Source organism: Salvelinus alpinus, chromosome 10 (assembly GCF_045679555.1).
Source record: "Salvelinus alpinus chromosome 10, SLU_Salpinus.1, whole genome shotgun sequence".
In the NCBI taxonomy this organism is placed as follows: domain Eukaryota; kingdom Metazoa; phylum Chordata; class Actinopteri; order Salmoniformes; family Salmonidae; genus Salvelinus; species Salvelinus alpinus.
In genome coordinates, this window is record NC_092095.1 from 18,756,036 (window position 1) to 18,781,563 (window position 25,528).

The 25,528-nt window shown below is 45.3% G+C and overlaps 1 protein-coding gene across 1 annotated transcript in view; it reads right to left on the reverse strand.

The window, feature by feature from the left end:
- Positions 1 to 24,195, reverse strand: part of LOC139531640 (brother of CDO-like) — a 49,656-nt gene extending 25,461 nt beyond the window's left edge. Inside the window, exon 1 of the mRNA XM_071328281.1 lies at positions 24,000 to 24,195. The gene's annotated coding sequence lies outside the window, so the exon portion shown is untranslated. The remainder of the gene's footprint in view (positions 1 to 23,999) is intronic.
- Positions 24,196 to 25,528: the final 1,333 nt, after the last annotated feature.

Genomic DNA, 25,528 nt, shown 5'->3' on the forward strand with positions numbered 1-25,528 from the left:
TCCAGCAGAGATAGAAAGAGAGCAGAGAGAGACCATAGAGTGGGAGAGAGAGAGGGAGAGGGCACAGCGAGAGAGAGAGAGAGAGACTAATGAAGCCTTCTTCTTTTCTTTCCTGTCCTCTCTCTCTCCTCCTCCGCATCCCAGAGCAGAGGGAGGCTGATGAAGACCAGAGACACACACAGACAGGTCCTCTGATTTAGGACAGAAGAATAAGAGTGTGTTGCAAATAGCCTGGAGTTAACCTCAGGAAGAAATTAGGGCTAGGAATTGCCAGGAACCTCACAATACTTACGTGCCGATATGATATGTATTTCGATTCTCACGATTCTATATGTATTGCAAACTGTGATTTTATTGTGATTTGATGTTCCAAACATATTGCTCACCATGTCTTCAGCAGAGGGAGAAGATAAAGTCAATAGAAAACAAGTTTTAATCAGTCATGGAAATAAAAGTGATGAAAACTAATTGGCACCCAATTTAAATAGAAGATTGAGAACAAGCTATGAAAGCAAAATACTTTGTATTGGTGCAGGTACAGTCAACCAGTGTAAAAATAAGACTTCGATATTGTCAAAACGATACACCGTCAATAAAAATATCCTGATATGTAACTATCATTTTTTGCTCCCAGTTCAAAGCTTGGTAAATCTGTCCCTATGTCAGTATGTTTGTAAACTCCTGTGTGTATCTTATAAGCTCCAGATGTCTGTGCTCCAGAGGTGTGTTGGGGTCGTTTGTGTATGACAGTTTATTACGTACATCCATCTAGTACCGGGTCAGACACCCCTTTGCTTCCAGAACAGCCTGAATTCTTCGGGGCATGAACACGTTGCTCAATTGGTATCAAGGGACCTAACGTGTGCCAGGAAAACATTCCCCCACCACCAGCCTGTACCGTTTACACCAGGCAGGATTCATGCTGCTTATGCCACACCTGACTCTGCCATCAGCATGACGCAACAGGAACCAGGATTCGTCGGACCAGGCGATGTTTTTCCACTCCTCAATTGTCCAGTGTTGGTGATCTTGTGCCCACTGGAGCTGCTTCTTCTTGTTTTTAGCTGATAGGAGTGGAACCCGGTGTGGTCGTCTGCTGCAGTAGGACCGTCGAGTTGTGTGTTCCGAGATGCCGTTCTGCACACCAATGTTGTACTGCGCTGTTATTTGCCTGTTTGTGGCCCGCCTGTCTCCTTCGACCTCTATCATAAACAAGCTGTTTTCTCCCACAGGACTGCCGCTGACTGGATGTTTTTGGTTTGTCGCTCCATTCTCGGTAAACCCCAGGAGGCCGGCAGTTTCTGAGATACTGGAACCGGGGCACCTGGCACCGACGATCATACCACGCTCAAAGTTGATTTGGTCACTCATTTTGCCCATTCTAATGTTCAATCAAACAGTAACTGAATGCCTTGGCGCCTGTCTGCCTGCTTTATATTGCGAGCCATGGCCACGTGACTTACTGTCTGTAGGAGCAAACCATTTTTTGTGAACGGGGTGGTGTACCTAATAAACTGACTTGTGGGTATGGGTTGGGTCGGGCATGTAATATGTGTGTGGAGTGTATGAGTGAGTATAGGTGTATGAGTATGTTGTTTGCTCTTATGTGAGAGATGTAGATGGCGAGCAGTACTTATGAGTCATGGATGTTGCATTAGTACTATGGGCATATACGTGTATGCAGACCTGCCAACATGCACTCATTTTGCGTACCAACTACGCAATTCTTTGTCCATGTATGAAGGTACGAGGTCCGAGTTAAAAGTACGCAGAAATGAATAGGGCCTGATTTTATTTATTTATTTTACATTTTAATAAAAATAAATCCACTGAGTAAATCTAACAACCCGATTCTCGAGCTGCAACACACAGACATGAATGGAGTTTGTGTCAACGGACATAGAGATGAATACATCATTATTAGACGTAGCTACCTCATGTCTGCCCCTCCTCCTGTTTGTTGTGATGCAGAGTTTTCCGACTGTCAGCTGTAAGTTAACACATGGACAAATCCCTTTTCGACTCTGTGTGTTGTGGAAAGGTAAACACATTGGTTCAAGCTAACGTTAGAGAACATAAGATGGACATTCAGTGGGCTCTAAAGTACCAGCAGTTCACTCGCATTTGCTAGTGAAATAAATTAAATGCGAAAAATAACTGTTCGCATTTGTGCGAGTGTGAAAAACATTTAATTCTGCGTTCCATTAGTTGTATTTTCCACGTATCCATTACAAGGATCACGCAACCTGATAGATTGTAACAGTAATTATGATCCACGTCACAAAAAGCATTACAAAATTATAATCAAAAATAAATATAAACATCTTGGAATTAAATGGAGTCGAGTTTAGAAGACTGCACGATGAAGAATGAATGGGTGTCCGGTATTAACTATAGAGGCAATGCTTCTAAAATGCATTTGCACTACATTTTAGATTTTAGCAATTTCGAAAATCTGAAATTATGTATGCTCTGCAAATAAATACAATAGGGTTAACCCTAACCCTAAAGAAAACCCCAATTCGGTGCGTGCTACACGGAGCGAGTTTAATTTGCCGCGCGCGTCTGATACTCTAAAAAGTTGGACAGGGTTGGCAGGTCTGGTGTATGTAACGGTATGCTGTGTACTAGTATGAGATGGTGAGATGGTGAGAGGTGTATGAGATGGTGAGAGGTGTATGAGATGGTGAGAGGTGTATGAGATGGTGAGATGGTGAGAGGTGTAGAGGTGTATGAGATGGTGAGAGGTGTATGAGATGGTGAGATGGTGAGAGGTGTATGAGATGGTGAGAGGTGTATGAGATGGTGAGAGGTGTATGAGATGGTGAGATGGTGAGAGGTGTATGAGATGGTGAGAGGTGTATGAGATGGTGAGATGGTGAGAGGTGTATGAGATGGTGAGAGGTGTATGAGATGGTGAGATGGTGAGAGGTGTATGAGATGGTGAGAGGTGTATGAGATGGTGAGATGGTGAGAGGTGTATGAGATGGTGAGAGGTGTATGAGATGGTGAGATGGTGAGAGGTGTATGAGATGGTGAGATGGTGAGAGGTGTATGAGATGGTGAGAGGTGTATGAGATGGTGAGAGGTGTATGAGATGGTGAGAGGTGTATGAGATGGTGAGAGATGTATGAGATGGTGAGAGGTGTATGAGATGGTGAGATGGTGAGAGGTGTATGAGATGGTGAGAGGTGTATGAGATGGTGAGAGGTGTATGAGATGGTGAGAGGTGTATGAGATGGTGAGAGGTGTATGAGATGGTGAGAGATGTATGAGATGGTGAGAGGTGTATGAGATGGTGAGAGGTGTATGAGATGGTGAGAGATGTATGAGATGGTGAGAGGTAAATGAGATGGTGAGAGGTGTATGAGATGGTGAGAGGTGTATGAGATGGTGAGAGATGTATGAGATGTATGAGATGGTGAGAGGTGTATGAGATGGTGAGAGGTGTATGAGATGGTGAGAGGTGTATGAGATGGTGAGAGACGTATGAGATGGTGAGAGATGTATGAGATGGTGAGAGGTGTATGAGATGGTGAGAGATGTATGAGATGGTGAGAGACGTATGAGATGGTGAGAGGTGTATGAGATGGTGAGAGGTGTATGAGACGGTGAGAGGTGTATGAGATGGTGAGAGGTGTATGAGATGGTGAGGGGTGTATGAGATGGTGAGAGATGTATGAGATGGTGAGGGGTGTTTGAGATGGGGAGGGGTGTATGAGATGGCGAGAGGTGTATGCGATGGTGAGGGGTGTATGAGATGGTGAGAGGTGTATGAGATGGTGAGAGATGTATGAGATGGTGAGAGGTGTATGAGATGGTGAGAGGTGTATGAGATGGTGAGGGGTGTATGAGATGGTGGGAGGTGTATGAGATGGTGAGAGGTGTATGAGATGGTGAGAGGTGTATGAGATGGTGAGAGGTAATATGAGATGGTGAGGGGTGTATGAGATGGGGAGGGGTGTATGAGATGGTGAGGGGTATATGAGATGGTGAGAGATGTATTAGATGGTGAGGGGTGTATGAGATGGGGAGGGGTGTATGAGATGGTGAGGGGTATATGAGATGGTGAGAGATGTATTAGATGGTGAGGGGTGAATGAGATGGTGAGAGGTGTATGAGATGGTGAGAGGTGTATGAGATGGTGAGGGGTGTATGAGATGGTGAGAGGTATTAGGAGTCAGTGGATAAAGCCTCTTTGTGGCGCTGGTGCAGGCAGGCTTCTTGGGTTCCCCGGGCCAAATCAGGGCACTATTGTTCCCCTGCCTCCCAGGATAAATTAATTTTGACAAGGCTGCTAATTGGATAAAACCAGGCTGGAGCCTCCTCCCTGAGCACTCAAATTCCATCTGCTTTCTAGCATGGAGAGAGAGGACACAGGATGAGGGGGGGGTTAGGGGTGTTGGGTAGCTAAGCTGTTGAATATGTATCACCCCCCTACTCCTCCTCTCTTCCTCACACCCTCTCTCTCTTTCTATCCACCATTTTACATCCTTTACTACCCCCCCATCCAAACATCACAATGCCCCCCTTTAGATAAACACATGCGGTGTCAAGTGTGAGGATTGCTGGGTTCAACTGCTCCGCTCGGGCCCGCCGGCCCACAATGCCGCACTGCATAGCTGCCATGCGGGAGGCCGGTTGCCCCTAGCGACGCTAACAGGCAGAACGTACCTTAATAGAGTGGAGAGTCATTGTAAAGCAGTGAGCCGGCGCGCGGACAAAGACCCCACGGACCCTTGAGAGAAAGGGGACAAAGACCCCACGGACCCCCAGAGAGAAAGGGGAGACGCTACTCTGAAGGGCCCCGGGAAGAGCTGATGATGGGGCCTGCTCAATGGAAGAGAGGAGAGGAAGAGAGTGTGTGTGTGGGGAGTGTGGGGGCAGTTTGAGAGTAATGTGGGGGGGTGAGTGGGGGGGTGGGGGCTCAATGACCAAGAGGATTGAGAGTAATGTGGAGGGGGGGCTCAATGACCAAGAGGGTTGAGAGTAGTGTGGAGAGGTGAGTGGGGGGGGGGGGGCTTAGATGGGTGAGGTTTGGGGGATGAAGGGGATGGAGAGGGCTTGACTGAGAAAGCAGAACAGGGTTCAAATTAACGGAGGGGATGCCAACTGGCAGACGAGCAGGAGGACAGAGGGTCTTGTCAATGAGAGGGTGTGTGAGAGCATCGTTTGAATGTGTCCAACATATTTTCCCTGCACTCAGTCAATCTGGATGCTGGCCCTTTGGTCAGGCTGGTCAGGCTGGGGCTGAGTGAAGGAGATAAAATACAACAACCGCTACAGCTCGGCTCTCATTTGACATTTTAGTCACTTAGCAGACGCTCTTATCCAGAGCGACTTACAGAGTGCATCCATTTTCATTTGTACTGTTCCCCCGTGGGAATCAAACTTGGCGTTGCATGTGCCAATTTAAGATGAATTGCCAGTCCCTCCAGGATTCCACAATTCTGCCATCACATTTGTTGGTGGCAAAATCAACAATTCCCTGCATAATATGTGCGGGCTTGCAATTTTGACCAATCACCACACAATTTCCGCATGAAACATTCAAATCATCGCAATATTATTGCATAAAACTGACCCATCAGCATAGTACAAAAAGAGGGCTCGCAATTTCAACCAATCACCAGACACTAACAGCATAATATGGTTCAATCAAGCCACAAGTCAACAAACTTTTTCCCTCATCAGAGCATTTTCTGAACTAATTGGACAAAATCGTTGTATAATGCTATGCTAAATGTCAGAATTGCCGCAGCAATTTTTGCCGGCAAATAATTTTAAAAAATCCCTGCGGTATCCTGGAGGGACTGAATTACATTTCCCCAACCCGTTCCCTCAGCTGTTTACCAAAACAAGTGGCAGTACTGCCGTTTTGTTGTTTTCTGAATCCCAGACTATAGCTTTAATAGCCTACACTGTTACCTAAACAACCTGTTAGCTGTACAGGAACCAGTTCATCCCAGGTCCCTATGCTATGGCTAGGTCTATACCTAGCACATACAGTTTCAACACACAGTCCTGGCCCTCTCATTGGCTAGTCCAGTACCTGGGTTCTCTCTGACCTCTGACATTAACAGAATATTCTGGAGGCTTCTCTCAGGGTTCTCATAATGTTGCCCAGTGTCCGGTCTGGAGCGTGAAGTCATGAGCTTTGCCAAAAGTCAAAAGTCCTGTTCTGCCCTAGAAAGCCTATGTAAATTCCGATCGCCAGAATGAGCCAAAAGAATTGTGTAGATGCCCATTTTGGGCTCTAAAATGTGTTTATTATGATCAAGTTCAATCTCCAATGTGAATTCTGTTCGCTACAAACCAAGATATTTAATTAAACAGTGATCAATTCTGACTACTACATTTGTCGTCACACAGGACCACGTGCTGACACAGACCAATCACAGGCCGGCAGGCTACGAGGAGGCTCGCACCCTCATGCACACTTCTTGCCCTTATGGGGGTGTGGTGTGCTCATAGGTTGACTACCTCAGCCAGGATGAAAACGTGCTTCATATTCAAATACTTCCGGCTTCATGCGCCATTTGGAGTCTTCCATAGGAATACTGTACGTGGATGACGTCAGAGCTATCACCCTCTCTGGTTTTAATGTCTATGGATGCTGCCGCAACATTCTGGAGAGTTCTGGGTCGCGTTTAATGTGGTAAAACTAACATTACAGAACGTTCAGATGGAACTGTTTTATGTAGGACACACACAAGTCTATGTCATGTAGATTAGGGAATCATGTTAGCTGGTCTTTACAAGGCATTTCTATCAGGCCGCCGTGCCCTCCTGATGGTGGCGCTGGTGAGGTCTGAGTTGGTGAGGTTGGCAGTTGAGCCCGCTCCAGCAGGTGGAACCCGCTCATACCCCTCTCTCTGAGCTGAGTACCCACAATCCCCCTCTCAACATTTCTCTACATCTCCAGACATCAACAGCTCCCATGCTACAGAAATGTCACATCAAAAGCATCGTCTAACAAGGTTGGGATCCCCCCCCACTCTTCACAAAGTATTAATGAGCTATTCTCTCCCCCCTCCACCCCATCATTCCATCGACGCTAACGAGCACCAGGCCGTCTCAGGGATTAACGAGGGAGATCAAGCCTCTAATCAATTAGGCACCGCTGCATATGCATCATTTATATAACGAGGCAAAATGAACCATTGAACGCTAATTCTGGCGCTCCGGCAGGGTTCATAATGCCATGGTTAACAAACACATAATGTCACGACGGACGCTGGATGGATGTCTGCCTCTGTGTCCTCCCGGGCCACGGGAACTAGAACCACCTGACTGAGCCCTACACACTACCCGACACCACCCTGGGCATGTGTGTGTTGCAGCTTGTGTGTTTACAGTTGTGTGTGTCTATGATAATAATGAGCTATAGACTAGAAGTTACTGCTTTCGTCATAACACATGCAACGGCTAAATGGAATACTGTAGTTAACTTCATAAGCATAAAGAGCCTTTAAATACGAAATGAGTGTGTGTGTGTGTGTGTGTGTGTGTGTGTGTGTGTGTGTGTGTGTGTGTGTGTGTGTGTGTGTGTGTGTGTGTGTGTGTGTGTGTGTGTGTGTGTGTGTTGCCTCTCTTCAGGGAAGACAGGGCGTTTCTGAGAAGCTTTCACTAAGAGCCAAGAGCCCCAGAGCAAACTCCCTGAGTAATCAAGTAATCAGTCCCATACACCACAGGAAGAAGACACCAAACTAATGCCCAGTATCACACACACACACACACACACACACACACACACACACACACACACACACACACACACACACACACACACACACACACACACACACACACACACACACACACACACACACACACACACTAAACTAATGCCCAGTATCACACACACACACACACACACACACACACACACACACACACACACACACACACACACACACACACACACACACACACACACACACACACACACACACACACACACACACACACACACACACACACACACACACACACACACACACACACACACACACTGGCGTCATCACATAGTAAAAGTATACTCACAGAGGCATACAAAAATAAAAATATAGGTTGTAATAAACAAGACCAGTCCAATCCTCCAGAACGTACATGGATTATAGCTACAGACACACAAAGACAGATAAACACACACAATAAGATGTACCTTTGCACTTACATACATGCATATTCCTGGTGAGTTCTTCCAGGGCTGCAGGGGAGGGAAAAAATAAAGGGAGGAGTGGAGTGGAAGGGGCCCCTAGCTTATTTGGCAGCTCATACATCAGAGTGAATGGAACCAATTATAAATCAAGAGACATTTCTCCATATTATTCAAAAGCCCTGCTCAGCCCAGCCTGACTCCTGTCCTCCATACTGCTCTCTCTGGGGGAGGAAAGGAGGGAAAGAGAGGAAGGAAAGAGATGAATAAAGAAATGAGAAAGAATGCAGATATAAGAAATAGCCTGGGAAAACGGGGAGGACATGTAAAATCAGGTATAAAAGAAAGAGGTATAGAGAAAATATAGGTACATGGCATAGTGAAAGGAGAGAGATGGCTGAGAGATAGGGGTTATATGTCAATAATAGATGGCTGAGAGATAGGGGTTATATGTCAATAATAGATGGCTGAGAGATAGGGGTTATATGTCAATAATAGATGGCTGAGAGATAGGGGTTATATGTCAATAATAGATGGCTGAGAGATAGGGGTTATATGTCAATAATAGATGGCTGAGAGATAGGGGTTATATGTCAATAATAGATGGCTGAGAGATAGGGGTTATATGTCAATAATAGATGGCTGAGAGATAGGGGTTATATGTCAATAATAGATGGCTGAGAGATAGGGGTTATATGTCAATAAGACTGTACTAGACTGCTTATTACATGGGTAATAAAGATCAGGTTAGTGTAACAAACCCTGTCTGTCTCTGTGTTTGTCTCTGGCTCTGTGTGTCTCTGTGTGTGTCTCTGTCTCTGTCTCTGTGTTTGTCTCTGTGTCTGTCTCTGTGTCTGTCTCTGTGTCTGTCTCTGTGTTTGTCTCTGTCTCTGTGTCTGTGTCTGTGTTTGTGTCTCTGTCTCTGTCTCTGTGTCTATGTGTCTGTGTGTGTGCGTGTGTGTGTGTGTGTGTGTGTGTGTGTGTGTGTGTGTGTGTGTGTGTGTGTGTGTGTGTGTGTGTGTGTGTGTGTGTGTGTGTGTGTGTGTGTGTGTGTGTGTGTGTGTGTGTGTGTGACTGTGTGTGTGTGACTGAGTGAGTTGCTTGGGCCCTAAATGCCACAGGAACAGCTGGAGGGGACTCATTTCAAAGGGAGCTTTGAGTGTCAGAAACTGGATTACCGGTGTGTGTGTGTGTGTGTGTGTGTGTGTGTGTGTGTGTGTGTGTGTGTGTGTGTGTGTGTGTGTGTGTGTGTGTGTGTGTGTGTGTGTGTGTGTGTGTGTGTGTGTGTGTGTGTGTGTGTGTGTGTGTGTGTGTGTGTGTGAGAGAGAGAGAGAGAGAGAGAGAGACTCTCAGACATGTCATAGCAAGGCCAGAGGACTTCCATGTGTCCTGTCACTCAAACTAAAATTATGTTGTTCCGGACTAAAAGAGAAGCAGGCCAAAGCGCAGTAATGCAGACAGACAGAGAGACAGACAGACCTGTGCCAATAGCAACAGAAACAAACACAGGCAGAATCTGTGGTAATCTGTATTGCTACAGTAACTGACAACAGAACATGATAGCATCTCTAAAATCTAAAACTGACTGTGTTGCTGTTCTCAGACCAGTTCTTTTGATTTATGAGTGAAGCAACAAATATAGACTAGTGGTATTATCCCAGACCAGGGAAAGCCACCAGATCCATCCATCCAGCTAAGATAGGTTTCCACATCTCTGGGAATGATGGAGACGTGTAGTAAAAATAAACAGACGTGTTTAACCACCAGCCTATGATGGTAGGACCCAAATCACCTTTCTGATCCAAACTGAAATATCAAATCACCTTCCTGATCCAAACTGAAATATCAAATCACCTTCCTGATCCAAACTGAAATATCAAATCACCTTCCTGATCTGAACTGAAATATCAAATCACCTTCCTGATCCAAACTGAAATATCAAATCACCTTCCTGATCCAAACTGAAATATCAAATCACCTTCCTGATCCAAACTGAAATATCAAATCACCTTCCTGATCCGAACTGAAATATCAAATCACCTTCCTGATCCAAACTGAAATATTGTTGTTGAGTGACAAAGTGTCTTTTGAATCAGAGAACAAAGTCAATAAGAACGCGTCCCAGAATACTACTGGAGAGGGAAAAGCAACTCCTAGACACAGAAACAATCAGAAATGACAATAATAACCAACGAAAAACTACTTTCAGTGTAACTGAAGAGTAAAGGCGTCCGTCCGCATGCTTTCCATCCGAAACAGTTTGGAACAGTTTGGAACAGATGACATTTTGTGATGTTTTGGTTCGTTATGGTCTTCGGTAAGGGTTTATTCGGCTGTTCGTGGACAAAAAAACATATCTTCGAGGCAAACCGAAGTTCGCTAGCTCAAGACTATGCCCCTACGTCAGTGATTGGTTAACAGTAGAGATTCTTCAATTAAGTGTTTTTGTCATTCAACAAGAGACTAATTGTATTCATGCTCATTTTTTTACTTGAGAAATACTGCACTAAACATCTTAGATGTAAAATTGAGTGACTAAGATCTCCTCTGCAAAAACGTGAAAATGAATGAGACATTTTAAGAGAGTATGAGAGCATACATTTGGTTCACCTAGCAGAGTTTGGCTAGGCGCCAGCCGAACCAGAGCATGCAGAGGGCTTAAGACATTGGTTGATCCCTCCCTAGGGAGAAGACATTCCAGTGCCTGTCACAGAGTGATGGATCATTACTCAATCATTACTCTGTCATAACACAGACAAATCAGTTATAACACAGTAATAACACAGTAATAACACAGTCATTACTCAGTCATTACACAGTCATTACACAGTCATTACACAGTCATTACACAGTCATAACAGTCATTACTTAGTCATTACACAGTCATTACACAGTCATTACACAGTCATAACACATTGGCACAAGATGACATTGAAGGATGGCTCCAACCAAAATATGTTGATGGCTCTGTGGGGTTCTGTTCACACAAACTGTGTGTGTGTGTGTGTGTGTGTGTGTGTGTGTGTGTGTGTGTGTGTGTGTGTGTGTGTGTGTGTGTGTGTGTGTGTGTGTGTGTGTGTGTGTGTGTGTGTGTGTGTGTGTGTGCGTGTGTGTGTGTGTAAGAGAGAGAGAGTAAAGGCCAATTCTTCTCGTTTTTCAAGCGAAGGTCTTTTAAGGGAGTATGCGAGCACACTCGTTTGGATCGGCTAGGAGCCAGCCGAACTGCAGCATGCGGACGCCTTTAGAGACAGAGACAAAGATAGAAAGAGACAGAAACCGAGAGAGGGTGAGAGAGGTTTCAGTCAGAGCGTTGCTGTGCTATCTGGTGCTCCTGTGTGAATGGTCTTTGAGAGGATGCCTGCGTGGCTCTTGGCTCGTTTAACGCTAGCTAATCTTTGTACAAATATCTACTTAGCACACACAGGACTGTTTGTCTACACACACTCTGCTTACTTACCAGTGTCTGGAGTTTATCAATGATTTAACAACACTATGTCAGTCTCACACACACAAACAGCAGAGTGTGTGTCAACACACCTAGAGGTCACTGACGCTAGAGGTCACACGTGCCTTTATTCAAACATAAGTGTGACTTCTACCTACGTAAAACTAGTCTTCTGATTCAGGGTGGCAAGCTGATGATGGATACTGCGCAGTCAGCAGTACAAAACAACAGTATGTAGGGACGGGAATGTTCCACTCCAATCAACCAGTCCATTTAGAGTTTGTGATAAAACTGTCCTCATTTGGAATGCAGCTTGTGTATTCCATCAGGTTTTTATAGGCCTGTATTTAATAGAGTACTCAAATACTCAAAACGTGATCTTTAATTTTTTTTAATCTAATACTGTAAAACTATTTGGTGGATTGTGCTTTGTGGCTGGCAAAACGGGAAGTGAAATTTTGTCATTTTAAAGTGTCTTGAGGAAAGTTAATTTGCTTTTACTTTAGTGTTCCATTTCTACATGTGCATTTACCGGGCACAACAACAAAAGAAAACAAGCCAAGCATCACACAGCTCTTCTCCCTAAATTCCCTTTCCCCTCTGTGTCTCATTCACTCAACTGCGTTTCGACCGCTCCCTACACACACGTGAGCTGAGTGTGCACACAAGCTCCCGTTAGGATACAAGCTCCCGTTAGGATTAGAGGTCGACCGATTATGATTTTTCAACGCCGATACCGATACCGATTATTGTAGGACCAAAAAAAGCCGATACCGATTAATCGGCCAATTATTATTTATTTTTTGTAATAATGACAATTACAATACTGAATGAACACTTATTTTAACTTAATATAATACATCAATCAAATCAATTTAGCCTCAAATAAATAATGAAACATGTTCAATTTGGTTTAGATAATGCAAAAACAAAGTGTTGGAGAAGAAAGTAAAAGTGCAATATGTGCCATGTAAGAAAGCTAACGTTTAAGTTCCTTGCTCAGAACATGAGAACATATGAAAGCTGGTGGTTCCTTTTAACATGAGTCTTCAATATTCCCAGGTAAGAAGTTTTAGGTTGTAGTTATTATAGGAACTATAGGACTATTTCTCTCTATACGATTTGTATTTCATATACCTTTGACTATTGGATGTTCTTATAGGAACTTTAGTATAGCCAGTGTAACAATATAGCTTCCATCCCTCTCCTTTCCGGCTCGACCCGGAAAACCTCGACAACAGCCACCCTCGAAGCAGCGTTACCCATGCAGAGCAAGGGGAACAACTACTCCAAGTCTCAGAGCGAGTGACGTTTGAAACGCTATTAGCGCGCACCCCGCTAGCTAGCTAGCCATTTCACATCGGTTACACCAGCCTAATCTCGGGAGTTGATAGGCGTGAAGTCATAAACAGCTCAATGCTTGAAGCATTGCGAAGAGCTGCTGGCAAAACGCATGAAAGTGCTGTTTGAATGAATGCTTACGAGCCTGCTGGTGCCTACCATCGCTCAGTCAGACTGCTCTATCAAATCATAGACTTAATTATAACATAATAACACACAGAAATACGAGCCGAGTTTATTCTTTCAGTGAAATACGGAACCGTTCCGTATTTTATCTAATGGGTGGCATTCATAAGTCTAAATATTGCTGTTACATTGCACAACCTTCAATGTTATGTCATAACTACGTAAAATTCTGGAAAATTAGTTCGCAACGAGCCAGGCGGCCCAAACTGTTGCACATACCCTGACTCTGCGTGCAATGAACGCAAGAGAAGTGACACAATTTAACCTGGTTAATATTGCCTGCTAACCTGGATTTCTTTTAGCTAAATATGCAGGTTTAAAAATATATACTTCTGTGTATTGATTTTAAGAAAGGCATTGATGTTTACTGCATTCGCGTAACAGGCGGGCTCCTCGTGAGGCAGGTGGTTAGAGCGTTGGACTAGTTTAACCGTAAGGTTCCAAGATTGAATCCCTGAGCTGACAAGGTAAAGATCTGTCGTTCTACCCCTGAACAAGGCAGTTAACCTACCGTTCCTAGGCCGTCATTGAAAATAAGAATGTGTTCTTAACTGACTTGCCTAGTTAAATAAAGGTGTAAAAAAAAATATTATAAAAAATTTAGAAAATCGGTGTAAAATCGTAAGTATTTAGACCCTTTGCTATGAGACTCGAAATTGAGCTCAGGGGCATCCTGTTTCCATTGATCATCCTTGAGATGTTTCTACAACTTGGAGTCCACCTGTGGTAAATTCAATTGATTGGACATGATTTGGAAAGGCACACATCTGTCTATATAAGGTCCTACAGTTGACAGTGCATGTCAGAACAAAAACCAAGCCATGAGGCCGAAGGAATTGTCCGTAGTACACCGAAACATGATTGTGTCGAGGCACAGATCTGGGGAAAGGTACCAAAACATTTCTGCTGCATTGAAGGTCCCCAAGAACACAGTGGCCTCCATCATTCTAAATGGAAGAAGTTTTGAACCACCAAGACTCTTCCCAGAGCTGGCCGCCCGGCCAAATTGAGCAATAGGGGGAGAAGGGCCTTGGTCAGGGAGGTGACCAAGAACCTGATGGTCACTCTGACAGAGCTCCAGAGTTCCTCTGTGGAGAACCTTCCAGAAGGACACCCATCTCTGCAGCACTCCACCAATCAGGCCTTTATAGTAGAGTGGCCAGACGGAAGCCACTCCTCTGTAAAAGGTACATGACAGCCCGCTTGGAGTTTGCCAAAAGGCAACTAAAAGGACTCTCAGACCATGAGAAACAAGATTATCTGGTCTGATGAAACCAAGATTGAACGCTTTAGCCTAAATGACAAGCGTTACTTCTGGAGGAAACCTGGTGGTGAAGCATGGTGGTGGCAGCATCATGCTGTGGGGATGTTTTTAAGTGACAGGGACTGGGAGACTAGTCAGGATCAAGGGAAAAATGAACGGAGCAAAGAACAGAGAGATCCTTAATGAAAACCTGCTCTAGTGTGCTCAGGACCTCAGACTGGGGCGAAGGTTCACCTTCCAATAGGACAACGACCCTAAGCACTCAGCCAAGACAACACAAGAGGGGCTTCGGTACAAGTATCTGAATATCCTTGAGTGGCCCAGCCAGAGCCTGGACTTGAACCTGATCTAACATCTCTGGAGAGACCTGAAAATAGCTGAGCAGCGACGCTCCCCATCCAACCTGGCAGTGCTTGAGAGGATCTGCAGAGAAGAATGGGAGAAACTCCCCAAATATAGGTGTGCCAAGAAGACTCATGGCTGTAATTGCTGCCAAAAGTGCTTCAACAAAGTACTGAGTAAAGGGTCTGAATACTTATGTAAATGTGATATTTCCGTTTTTAATTTTTTATAAATTTGCAAAAACTTCTAAAAACCCGTTTTTGCTTTGTCATTATGGAGGATTGCTGATGGATTGATGATGGAAAAAACAACTTCATCCATTTTAGAATAAGGCTGTAACGTAACAAAATGTGGAAAAAGTCAAGGGGTCTGAACACTTAACGAATGCACTGTATTATCACCGAGACAGGTCTCAAGGAGATTTATTCAACACCCTTGAAAGGCCAAAAGCACATAGTTTCAGGTACATCTGTGTAATGTGATCAATTGTTAGGTAGGTGGCAGGGATACAGGAGTGTGAGCAAACATCTACAACTTCTATGTCTCTCGAACTATGCAGACTTTTCACTCCTCCGCTTGCATTTTTTATCTCTGTCCTCCCTTTCCTTTCTCTTCCATGCTTCTCTCCTGCACAGCTATGTTCTCTATTCCCTCCCTCCTTCATTCCCCTCTCCTCTACCTCCTTTCTCCATCCCTCCCTCTCTCCCCCTCATCCTGTGTGGAAGAGGCTGTGGAAGGCTATTGAGGTATGCAGGGTCAGGCTTGGGAGGCAGGGTGGCTCGGAGCCCCAGGGGAGGGTACTGGACCCTGGCCACCTGTTGCTCCAGGTGGCCCTCTCTGAGACTGGACACCTAAAACCCCCAGGACATGAGAAACCTGACCCTACAACCCCTGCAACACTAAAGCACAATATGTCAAGTAAACTACACAGCCATAAATGCAAATCTACAGAACAATAGGTTTGATCTGTGGGAAAATGTTCAAATGAGCTTCCAGCAACCAAGCCTTTATAGTTGGCTATGTGTATGATCACCATTACACTAAAACACTAGTATAACCGCCTAATATGGATAGACTCACAGCCTAAAGTCGCTCTCTTTCACAAGCACAGTCCATAGTGCAGGCTATGAGAAACACACAGCATGCCCTACACTGAGATCTGACTTCACTGGAACATGCAGGTGATCCTGAGAGGGGCTTGTTCAAGACGAGAGTGACAAGCTGCACATTCCAGTGTAAAGAGATTATCCTGATTGGAGAACCATCATGCACACACATACACACACACACACACGCACGCGCACGCACACACACACACACAGAGTTAGGCCCGCAGTGTCACGTTCCTGACCTATTTATGTTAGTTTTTGTGTGTTAGTTGGTCAGGACGTGAGGTTGGGTGGGCATTCTATGTTTTCTGTTTCTGTGTTCGTTGTGGGTGATTGTCTCCTGTGTCCGTATGTCTGTTCGTACCACATGGGACTGTAGCGTTTGTTTGTTTCGTTTCGATGTCGTCTGTTTTCCTGTACGTAAGTTTATGTTTAGTTATGTAAGTTTATGTTCAGGTTGCGTCAACGTCGTTTTCTTATTTTGTAGTTTGGAAAGTGTTTTGTTTCGTTTCGTGTGCCATCTTAATTTATAATAAAGATGGCTTATTTCCCTGAGCCTGCGTTTTGGTCTGAAGATCCTTCTCTCCTCACCTCTTCCGAGGATGAGGAGAGCGTCAGCCGTTACAGAATCACCCACCAACACGCTAAGACCAAGCGGCAAGGGAAAACGAAACGGAGTAAGGGACAGGAGAGAAAGGAGCAATGGACATGGGACGATGTTTTGGATGGAAAGGGTTGCTACACTTGGGAGGAGATCCTGGCTGGGAGGGATCGCCTCCCATGGGAACAGGTGGAGGCATTGAGGAGAGCAGAGGCTACCTGGGAGAGGAACCGGAGCTATGAGGGAACGCGTCTGGCACGGAAGCCGAAAAAGCCCGTAAGTAATTCCCAAAAATTTCTTGGGGGGGGGCTAGGAGATAGTGGGCCAAGGGCAGGTAGGAGACCTGCGCCCACTTCCCAGGCTTACCGTGGAGAGCGGGAGTACGGGCAGGCGCCGTGTTACGCAGTAGAGCGCACGGTGTCTCCTGTACGAGTGCATAGCCCGGTGCGGGTTATTCCACCTCCCCGCACTGGGAGGGCTAGATTGGGTATTGAGCCAGGTGTCATGAGGCCGGCTCAACGCGTCTGGTCTCCAGTGCGTCTCCTCGGGCCGGCATACATGGCACCTGCCTTACGCATGGTTTCCCCGGTTCGCCTACATAGCCCGGTGCGGGTTATTCCACCTCCCCGCACTGGTCGGGCAACCGGGGGTATTCAACCAGGTAAGGTTGGGCAAGCTCAATGCTCAAGAGTGCCAGTACGCCTCCACGGTCCGGTATTTCCGGCACCACCTCCCCGCCCCAGCCTAGTACCTACAGTGTCTACACTACGCACTAGGCTACCAGTGCGTATCCTGAGCCCTGTTCCTCCTCCACGCACTCTCCCTGTAGTGCGTGTATCTAGCCCGGTGCCTCCAGTTCCGGCCCCACGCACTAAGCTACCAGTGCGTCTCCAGAGCCCTGTACACACTGTATATTCTCCCCCTACTAATCCTGATGTGCTTGTCCTCAGCCCGGCGTCACCAGTGCCGGTACCACGCATCAGGGGTAGAGTAGGCTTTGAGAATACAGTGTGCCCTGTCCCTGCTCCCCGCACTAGTATGAAGGTGCGTGTCCTTAGCCCGGTGCCTCCAGTTCCGGCACCACGCACCAGGTCTACAGTGCGCCGTATCCGGACAGAGCCATCCGTCTCCCCAGCGCCATCTGAGCCATCCGTCTCCCCAGCGCCATCTGAGCCATCCGTCTCCCCAGCGCCATCTGAGCCATCCGTCTCCCCAGCGCCATCTGAGCCATCCGTCTCCCCAGCGCCGTCTGAGCCATCCGTCTGCCAGGAGCCTGCAAAGCCGCCCGTCTGCCATGAGCCTGCAAAGCCGCCCGTCTGCCATGAGCCTACAGAGCCGTCAGCCAGACAGGAGCCGCTAGAGCCATCAGCCAGACAGGAGCCGCTAGAGCCGTCAGCCAGACAGGATCTGCCAGAGCCGCCAACCAGACAGGATCTGCCAGAGCCGCCAACCAGACAGGATCTGCCAGAGCCGCCAACCAGACAGGATCTGCCAGAGCCGCCAACCAGACAGGATCTGCCAGAGCCGCCAACCAGACAGGATCTGCCAGAGCCGCCAACCAGACAGGATCTGCCAGAGCCGCCAATCAGACAGGATCTGCCAGAGCCGCCAGAGAGCCATGAGCAGCCAGAGCCGCCAGAGAGCCATGAGCAGCCAGAGCCGTCAGAGAGCCATGAGCAGCCAGAGCCGTCAGAGAGCCATGAGCAGCTAGAGCCGTTAGAGAGCCATGAGCAGCCAGAGCCGTCAGAGAGCCATGAGCGTCGAGAGCCGTCAGCCTGCCATGAGCGTCGAGAGCCGTCAGCCTGCCATGAGCGTCGAGAGCCGTCAGCCTGCCATGAGCGTCGAGAGCCGTCAGCCTGCCATGAGCGTCGAGAGCCGTCAGCCTGCCATGAGCGTCGAGAGCCGTCAGCCAGCCATGAGCATCGAGATTCGTCAGTCAGCCATGAGCTGCCCTTCAGCCTGAAAAGGCTGGATACCCAGAACTGCCCATCAGTCCAGAGCTGTCTCTCTGTCCGGAGCTGCCTTTCAGTCCGGAGTTGCCCCTCTATCCTAATCTCCCTCTCTATCTTTATCTACCTCTATAGTCTTATCTATCCCTCTTTCTTGATTTATCTCTCTGTCCCGGTATTGTCATTATTAGATATGTTATTAGGAGGATTTTGTGGGGGAAGTAAGAGGGTGGACATTCTTGAAGGGAGGGGGCTAGGATGGATTATGGTGGGGTGGGAACCGCGCCCCGAGCCTGAACCACCACCGTGGTTAGATGCCCACCCAGACCCTCCCCTAGATTTTGTGCTGGTGCGTCCGGAGTTCGCACCTTGTGGGGGGGGTACTGTCACGTTCCTGACCTATTTATGTTAGTTTTTGTGTGTTAGTTGGTCAGGACGTGAGGTTGGGTGGGCATTCTATGTTTTCTGTTTCTGTGTTGGTTTTGGGTTGCCTGGTATGGCTCTTAATTAGAGGCAGGTGTTTGGCGTTCCTCTAATTAAGAGTCATATTTAGGTAGGCGTTGTCACAGTGTTCGTTGTCATGTGTTGTGTTAATTGTGTATAGGTGTGCGACGGGTCTTCGTACCCAGATTTGTTTTATATTTTTTCCGTGAGTGTTATGGAGCAGATTACTAGGACTTTAATTAAAGTACTCCATTCTACACTCTATTTGACTCTCCTGCGCCTGACTTCCTCTGCCACTTATACACGCCATTGTGACACGCAGATAGTTGCCTGCAGGCTGTTATGACTACATGATCGTACCCGCTGTAGCACAGATGAAAGCACACCCTCAGGAGTTATTTTTCTCCTTTTGCCAATTAACATTAAATCCTCTAAGAAAACAATAAACCTTTCCACAGTTGTAGCCAGAACTTAGACAGAACTCAAAACGTCCCACAGCGCCAGAACAAGAACTAAAGGACTATCAACCCAGAGTCACAGCCAGGACAAAAACGATCCATATAGTCTCAATCTATATTCATGGCATCAGAAGCAAAACAACAGCAACCAGAACCTAGCCAGAGTAAGCACTAACCACGGACCCATAGCCAGAACATAGCCAGTACAAGAGCTATCCTGCCCAGAACCAGAACTATCCAAGAAAACACATCCAGACAGAATGAGATCTATCCATTGAGTCATTGTCAAAACAAGAGCTATCCAATGAGTCCTAGCCAAGCCAAGCTATTCATAGACAGAACAAGACATACCTACTGAGAGTGGACCAAAACACCAATGCCAAACACACACCTATTAAGGCAACAAAAATAAGGACCTGTCATGTGTTTTTAACAACTCACAGTACTTCAAGGCCTGATGTTATCTTTCCAGAATAGGTCCATGGACCAATCCTTGTCTTTAACCCTGTTGTTAATAGTTAACGAATGTTGGGCTGGCATGAAAATGGAACAGTAAAATGTGTGTGTTCATGGCACACAGCTAAGGCTGCTCAAAACTGTGCCACCAAATAAGATCAGAAGACTGAGAAAGGAGAGAAAGCCAATCAGACTGGAATGAATTAGAGAATAGCTCTGACCGGCGACCACCGAAGGTCAACAACAAACTCTACCACACCAGAGTTACCAAACAAGATGTTCCTTAGATGTCCCTCAGACAGAGGCACAGGAATCAATGCCAAACATACATAGCCTCTTGGTAAACCAGTTCACTTATTCAGTTTAATTGAAGAGATCATTCTTCTTGATCTCTTCAAGTAAAGGTATGAAAAGATCACACATTTTAATGCAGTGGGCTAAATCAGGGTCACACAGAGTGTTTCTTGGTAGTCTTAAACAAATCTACTTTGAAACAAACACCTCACACACATGGTTATGGGCTTAAACAAAATAATACATCTGACATGGTACAGGTGTCGAGTTGAAATGTATTACATTTAGAGTTTGCATCCCAATATTACACTTTATATACACCACAGAAGACTGAAATATAACACAACTCTTTATATACACCACAGAAGACTGAAATATAACACAACTCTTTGACACAGAAACACTGCATTTTCTGTTTATTTTTTTAATTGTGTTTATTAATTATGAAATTATGAAAAATATGAATAATATTCCACCCATAAGGCCACTAGAGGACGATTTGGTTATTTGACTGCAGGAAAGGGTTTTAATAGCGATGGGGGGGAAATCGATACAGTTACATATCGGGATATTATTTTTTACAATATATTGTATCTTTTAGTTTTGACAATATCACAATATTATTTTTACACTAGCTGACTGTACCTGCACCAAAACAAAGTATTTTTCTTTCATAGCTTGTTCTCCATCTTCTATTTAAATAGGGAGCCAATTAGTTTTCATCACTTTTATTTCCATGACTGATTAAAACTTGTTTTCTCATGACGCTCTCTTCTCCCTCTGCTGAAGACATGGTGAGCAATATGTTTGGGACATAAAATCACAATAAAAAGACTATAAAATCACAGTATCGAATAGAAATACATATAGAATCATGAGAATCTCAATACATACATTATACAGTACCAGTCAAAGGTTTGGACACACCTACTCATTCTAGGGTTTTTCTTTATTTTTACTATTTTCTACATTGTAGAATAATAGTGAAGACATCAAAACTATGAACTAACACATATGGAATCATGTAGTAACCAAAAAAGTGTTAAACAAATCTAAATATATTTTAGATTTTTCAAAGTAGCCACCCTTTGCCTTGATGACAGCTTTGCACACGCTTGGCATTCTCTCAACCAGCTTCATGAGGTAGTCACCTGGAATGCATTTAAATTAACAGGTGTGCCTTGTTAAAAGTTCATTTGTGAAATTTCTTAATGAGTTTGTGCCAATCAGTTGTGTTGTGACAAGATAGAGTTGGTATACAGAAGATAGCACCATTTGGTAAAAGACCATGTCTATATTATGGCAAAAACAGCTAAAATAAGCAAAGAGAAACGACAGTCCATCATTAATTTAAGACATGAAGGTCAGTCAATCCGGAACATTTCAAGAACTTTGAAAGTTTCTTCAGGTGCAATCGCAAAAACCATCAAGCACTATGATGAAACTGGCTCTCATGAGGACCATCACAGGAAAGGAAGACCCAGAGTTAATAAATTCATTAGAGTTACCAGCCTCAGAAATTGGTTCCAACCGCTGTGTCTTTGCGAGACGCAGAGTAGGTGAACGGATGATCTCTGCATGTGTGGTTACCACCGTGAAGCATGGAGGAGGAGGTGTGATGGTGTGGGGGTGCTTTGCTGGTGACACTGTTGGTGATTTATTTAGAATTCAAGGCACAGTTAACCAGCATGGCTACCACAGCATTCTGCAGCGATACGCCATCCCATCTGGTTTGTGCATAGTGGGACTATCATTTGTTTTTCAACAGGACAATGACCCAACACACCTTCAGGCTGTGTAAGGGCTATTTGACCAAGAAGGAGAGTGATGGAGTGCTGCATCAAATGACCTGGCCTCCACAATCACCTGACCTCAACCCAATTGAGATGGTTTGGGATGAGTTGGACTGCAGTGCGAAGGAAAATCAGCCAACAAGTGCTCAGTGTATGTGGGAACTCCTTCAAGACTGTTGGAAAAGCATTCCAGGTGAAGCTGGTTGAGAGAATGCCAAGAGTGTGCAAAGCGTTCATCAAGGCAAAGCGTGGCTATTTTGAAGAATCTAAAATATAAAAAATATTTTGATTTGTTTAACACTTTTTTGGTTACTACATGATTCATATGTGTTATTTCATAGTTTTGATGACTTCACTATTATTCTACAATGTAGAAAATAGTACTAATAAAGAAAAACCCTTGAATGAGTAGTTGTGTCAGAACTTTTGACTGGTACTGTATTTACAAAAGTATGTGTACACCCCTTCAAATTACTGGATTCGGCTATTTCAACCACACCGGTTGCTGACAGGTGTATAAAATCGACCACACAGCCATGCAATCTCCATAGACGAACTTTGGCAGTAGAATGGCTTACTGGAGAGCTTAGTGACTTTTAAGGTGGCACTGTCCCACATTTCCAACAAGTTAGTTCATCAAATTTATGCCCCGCTAGAGCTGCCCTGGTCAACAGTAAGTGCTGTTATTGGGAAGTGGAAACGTCTAGGAGCAACAATGGTTCAGCCGCAAAGTGGTAGGCCATGTAAAAATCGTCTGTCCTCGGTTGCAACACTCACTACTGTGTTCCAAACAGCCTCTGGAAGCAACGTCAGGCTGTTATAGCAGCAAAGGTGGGGGGGACCAACTCCATATTAATGCCCATGATTTTTGAATAAGATGTTTGATGAGCAGGTGTCCACATACTTTTTGTCATGTAGTGTATCATATCGGCACCAAAGTATCGTGATAATATGGTATCATGAGATCCCTGGCAATTTCAAGCCCTCATTTTTAATCCATCTGACATCATGGATTGAGCTGAAACAATCTCTCCAGCTGACAGGGTGTCTTGTCGGTGAGGTCTATTTTCTATGCGAGGCAGTTGGGCTAAATGTATTCTAAATAGAGCAGTGACAATCTCACCCATTCGCTGATTCGCCAAGAGCTCATTAGCCCATTGGATTTGAAAAACATATTTTGTCATTTAAATAATTCCTCAGCAAAGGGATGATATGAGACTCATTGAGAGACGCCCTTGACAGCTCACAGCTAAAAGACATTCAGGCATTCCACCGCATTGATGGTTCAGAAGAGTTGACCAGCTGTCAATTTATTGTAATTGGGTTATTCTTGCACAGTGTACGTTTGGTTTAGTGATGAGGGGAGTGGGTTCTTTTTAAAAGAACACAATTAGTGGTGTCAAAGGTGTGCGTCATGAGATAAAATCCAATCTGTTTCGGTTGACATTGAGGCAGGCTAATAAATAAGATGTAGGCATGAAACCAACGATTTGGGGAGGGAATTTGGCAGCGCTTTGCCATGTCTGTTTTCTGTTACTCTCCTCTATAGGAACGACTACGGACTGAGGCCTGCAAAAATCTACACACTTTTGGTCTTAAAATGACAATGTTTTTACCAAAAAATAATATACATTTCTATCATGAGAATAATACAAAATGCATTCAGACACAAAGATCTAACGTTTGAGAAACTAATTTGGCAAAAAAAGACGCAATTCCGAAAGCTGAAGGCAGAAATGGTCAAAAGCTACTACCCCCATCACTCAATGCGTCGCAAAACTATCTTCTACAACCATCCTACAATCACATTTTCAAATTAGTACTTTTTATGACCATTTCGTTCCATATTCCCAATATTAAGCGCGCAGTCTTTGCTTCTATTGATTTGGCCTGAAAAGTAGTTGAATCAAATAAAGACGTGGAAACAAAACAATTGTTACACACAAAGTTAGCGAGGTACCCGCATCCCGATTACAACATTGAAAAACGATGAACATACAAGGTTTATGTTATCACACATCCGTGTCTAAAATATGATTACCTGAGTGAATCCGTTATTACATAAATAAAAGCATATTGTTAACTTGTAACGCATGTGTCATTACTTCGCGTAGTACCTACCGCAAGACAGGGATCATTAGTAAAGAAAAACTTACCAAAACGTGCTATAGTTGGTATTTACTCCTCGGACAACAATCGATCTCTTTCTCAGCTTTTTACTTCAGTAAAATCCGGGGGGAAAAACACTTTTCCTTTTTCTTTACTGCTTTAGTAATTTACTGCGATGCCACCGACATTTTCTTAGGCTCCCCAAGTTCTCACATTGAATGGCCGTTTTTGGATGACTGAGCTCTCAAACAATTCTCCCCTTTGCGACGCCTTTTCGGGTCCACCCACTTCCCAAGAAGGGGGAGGGATCTGAACAATAGGGGCTCGCTCCCAAATCACAAAGTTTGGTAAAGCCCTCTAGTATCCCCCAAGAAACACACTCTATTGTCAGGCCCAGTGGTTCTCACCGCAGTGCGTAATGATGAAATGTGTTGTTATAATGAATGTATGTACCTGTGCATAAAATACTTTAATAGGAACAGTGTAAGACAAACAAAAAAAGTTCCCAAAAGTTCTACATGGTGGGGGGAGAAAGAATGCCCCTCCCCCTCATCCCCTAGACTGGTGTGTTCCTCCTGTTTGTATTGAGCCAGTCCATTGAAGCCCGCATGCCTCTATCTCTCTCTAGCGCAGCTGTCAGGAGATGGAGGCAGTAAGAGGCATCGCAATACTCTCTCTCTCTCTCTCTCTCTCATACTACAGTGATCACAGAAAATAACCCATGGCATGCCTCACAAATTCTACTTCACTTCAATCAGCGTCATTTGAAATGAGGGTGCCAAACTGTCCACTTAATTAATAAAGGACTATCCTGACTAAGATTACAGGGGTTTGACAGGGTCCAGTTGGTGGGGGGTTGTCCGGGAGCTGAGTGGAGGAGATTCCACCATGCACCTGAGCAGTTATTGCAACACAGTGGGGTGTTATTGGCACACAAAGCCTTGCCACTTTGAGACACCTGTTGTTGTTGTTCAAGGTGAAAGTGTATGAAGTGTGTGTGGTGTTTGGGGTAGCTGGGTTGTTGTGTGTGTGGTGTTTGGGGTAGCTGGGTTGTTGTGTGTGTGGTGTTTGGGGTAGCTGGGTGGTTGTGTGTGTGGTGTTTGGGGTAGCTGGGTTGTTGTGTGTGTGGTGTTTGGGGTAGCTGGGTTGTTGTGTGTGTGGTGTTTGGGGTAGCTGGGTTGTTGTGTGTGTGGTGTTTGGGGTAGCTGGGTTGTTGTGTGTGTGGTGTTTGGGGTAGCTGGGTGGTTGTGTGTGTGGTGTTTGGGGTAGCTGGGTTGTTGTGTGTGTGGTGTTTGGGGTAGCTGGGTTGTTGTGTGTGTGGTGTTTGGGGTAGCTGGGTTGTTGTGTGTGTGGTGTTTGGGGTAGCTGGGTTGTTGTGTGTGTGGTGTTTGGGGTAGCTGGGTTGTTGTGTGTGTGGTGTTTGGGGTAGCTGGGTTGTTGTGTGTGTGGTGTTTGGGGTAGCTGGGTGGTTGTGTGTGTGGTGTTTGGGGTAGCTGGGTTGTTGTGTGTGTGGTGTTTGCGGTGGCTGGGTGGTTGTGTGTGTGTTGTTTGGGGTAGCTGGGTTGTTGTGTGTGTG